The sequence below is a fragment of the Cornus florida genome, unplaced genomic scaffold, assembly GCF_030987335.1.
Source record: "Cornus florida cultivar Cherokee Brave unplaced genomic scaffold, ASM3098733v1 CherokeeBrave_3.0.0_Hap2_Chr10, whole genome shotgun sequence".
NCBI classification, from domain to species: Eukaryota; Viridiplantae; Streptophyta; class Magnoliopsida; order Cornales; family Cornaceae; genus Cornus; species Cornus florida.
This window is the reverse complement of record NW_026775580.1, coordinates 75,450,177-75,453,769: the sequence shown is the minus strand read 5'-3', so window position 1 is coordinate 75,453,769 and position 3,593 is coordinate 75,450,177.

The following is a 3,593-nucleotide window of genomic DNA, read 5'->3' as shown; positions in this document are numbered from 1 at the left end:
CGTACATACAAGTTAGCAGTTCCGGGAGGGGGGGGGGGGGGGGGGGGGGGGGGCTTGAGAGTTGAGAGACAGAGGGCCAGCAGCAGAAGCTTGCGAATGGCGAACCCGAACTGGAACAGCGGGCGATGGGAACTGAAAGATATGGGTTTTGAATTTTTGAACAATCTGAAATGATATGCCGATATTGGTTTTGATATAGGTAATAGGTTTTGATTCTTGCAGACAGATAGATAAACTGAAATATATGGGTTTTGAACTTCTGATTCTTGTAGATTTTGTAGTTTGCAGTTGCAGAGATAGAGAGAGAGAGGGGGGGGGGGGGGCAAGTTCAGAGTTGAGAACGAGAATAGAGATGGAGGCTGAAATGATTTTTCTGGTGGCCCATCATCCATGGGCCTATAAATTTTGAGGCCCTGGGCGACCGCCTTGGGTCAGAGCCGGCCCACTACTAAAGACTAAATAGCATAACTAAGTATTTTTTTTTTTTTTTGAAAATTGTAAAGGAAGGGAGAGAATATTTCTATTTTTTAATTTTTTAACATTTCTAATTAATATTTTTTTATAAAAAAAAAAATTGTATAGATTGCAAAATATCTATATATATTAAATATTTATTACCTAAATCCCATAAAAAATACGGAGTAATATTTTTTATAAAAAAAAAATTTATAGATTGCAAAATATCTACCTATATATATATATATTAAATATTTATTACCTAAATTTACACCCAAAAAAATACAAATATATATATATATATAGAGCTCCAACTATAAATCATAATTATTATTATTATTATTATTTTAAAAAATAAAATAAAACTAATTGGTGAGTAAAAGGAGAGCCCAGCCGACAGACCCTAGGGTTCGATAAGGTCCCCTACGGTCTCAGTACTCGGTTACCTAAAACAGTAGATACAGCTGGCAAGTTAGACCACATTTATGTCTCGATCTTTTCAAAGTACTTCGTACTCCTTGGATCTTATACATCCGCCCAACCTGAAAAATAAAAAAAATAAAAACAAAAAAATTGGTTAAAAAAACAAAACACAGAAAAAACTTATAGAAAATTTTCTGCCAATAAGAAATAGTGTGACGTTGAATTGTAGAAAATAATAATTATAAAAATGCAAAAACAAAGATCTAATAAAGATTGTTCAGTAAGTTGCTTTAACTTTAAAAAAAAAAAGAAAAAATTTAATAATAATTCATTCTTTGATTTATTGTTAAAAAAAATATTGTCTTCAACTGCCAAAAAAAAAATTCCCAATTTTGCAAGAACAATCCAAATGGATGGTGAGAAAATGTAGTGTTATCCGATTAAATTTGGTTGAAATGATCATTTGGTATCCTAACAAAGTCATTTGAGTCATTTTTTCTCACTTAAGGATAGTTTGGGTATTTAAATAATAGTCCATTATTATTTGATTAACATTAGAGGTGGTCAGAAAATTTTGAACAAACTTGAGGTGTTATTTTGACAAATCTCAGGTTAGGTCAGTGGCTATTTTGACAATAATTTTAGCTGGGTGATATTTGGACAAACCTCAAGAGAGGTCAAGACTATTTTTGACAATAATTTTAACTGGGTGATATTTGGACAAACCTCAAGAAGATTAGGTATCTTGCCATATTTTTTATTGACAACATGAGTCTTTATATAGATTCATAATACCAAAAATAAAATCTAAAATAAGATTTACCCATCAATAGAAATATTGTATAACAATTCAAAACAAACGAATGGCGTAAATATGTAAAAAAGGTACAGTAGTTTAAAAAAAAAAAAAAAAAAAAAAAACCCAAAGTAAAAATGATAAAATAAGTTTATTTTAAAATTATGTATCATGTAATATAATGGCATTGCATGTAATGGTATCAGCCAATGTATATTTGAAATCAATTACCATAACTGTGATATTTTTTAAAATCCTTAGTAAATCAATCAAATTAAACTAGTAAAATATTAAAAATTGATTATTATATATGATACCAAAGCAACAAAAGAAAATAAAAATATTAAATTGATATCCACAACAAATATATAGAGTTATTTTATGAATTAATTGAAATTTCAATTTGTAAAAGAGAAGGATGATGTAGATAGAATTTATCTCACTTGGCTTGGGAGACTTGCATTGTACTAACAAGAAGAAGTGCCAAAATATGGTCTGAACAAGATATTATGGTCTTCTACAAATGGCAGATTAGTACGACGATTAATTTTAAAGAGTAAAGATGTAATTGCCTCAAGTATAAGCTTTAGAAGAGTATAATCACATTTAAGGCTAAGTTTGTTTTAACGTAAAATATATATATTTTTAAATATTTTTCTTTTTCAGATAAAATATTTTTTTATTTTTACTTATTCAGTGTTTGGTAGGAGTTTAGGTCGAGGTTAAAGTCGAGTCCATCAAACAGGACATTAAAAAATTTCTCACCCAAACAAGCGGAGCATAAATTTCATCTATCACCGCCTAGATACATGCATACACGTTATTCATGATCATGTATTTTTTTGTTTCATGGTAAAACCTATAATATATTTATTTAATTCTCTCTCTCTCTCTCTCTCTCTCTATATATATATATATATATATATATATTATTTAGATTAAGTTCTACAACTTTCTACTAAATATATACTAGAGATATGCATTCGTATAAATTTTCCTGGAACTATATAAAAGAAAGTATTGATTAAGATTAGTTTTGCTAAAAAGCATTAATACTTTCCATATTGACTTTTAGCACGTTATTGAACCTCACCAATTTTTTAAAAATTTGCATTAGAACTGTTTTTGTTAAGTTCTAAGTTGCCTTGGACAGATTACATGAGTATGCACCAAAAGCTTTTTTTTTCTAGAACATTCTAACACTTATTCTGATGTTAATAATATGTTATTATTATTTTGAGTCAATCACGTCATAAAATGTCCAAAAAAGAAAGTTGTTGATGTAGGTCTTAATCAAGGGCGGATCCAGAAATTTTTAGTGGAGTGAACTAAAATTAAACATAAATTTAATAATACAATTTTTTAAGCAATTTTTTTTATAACATAATCTAAATAAATATTTGAATTCAAATATTACAAAATATTTATTTAACTTGTGCTCAACGAGTCTTTAAAGACTCGAATTCGTCATAATAGACTCCAAGTAAAATTTTCAAACAAGGTCTCGTACGTTCATACAATTAGTAAGAAATTCATCTGCCATCGTGCTATGTTTTAACACGTTTTATATTTGATTTTTTTTTTATTTTAAAGATTGAATTATTGTAAATTTTGTTTGTGGTTTTATTATATAAATCAATTTGAAATTATAACACTTACCCATCTATATTTGTTTTATTTAAATCTGTAGTAAGTTAGTAACCTTTGATTATTGGATTTACATGTTTTCTTTTATACTAATACTCCTTGTCTACTAGAGATTAAAATCATAAAATTTTCATAGTTTATAATGCCAAAGATTTTTTTGTTTGTTTGTTGAATACTTTATAGATAAATACAGGAGCTCTGTTTATTTTTCATAATAATTTTAAAGTATTGAAATTATGAATTTATTCTATATATATAATTTCAGAACTGT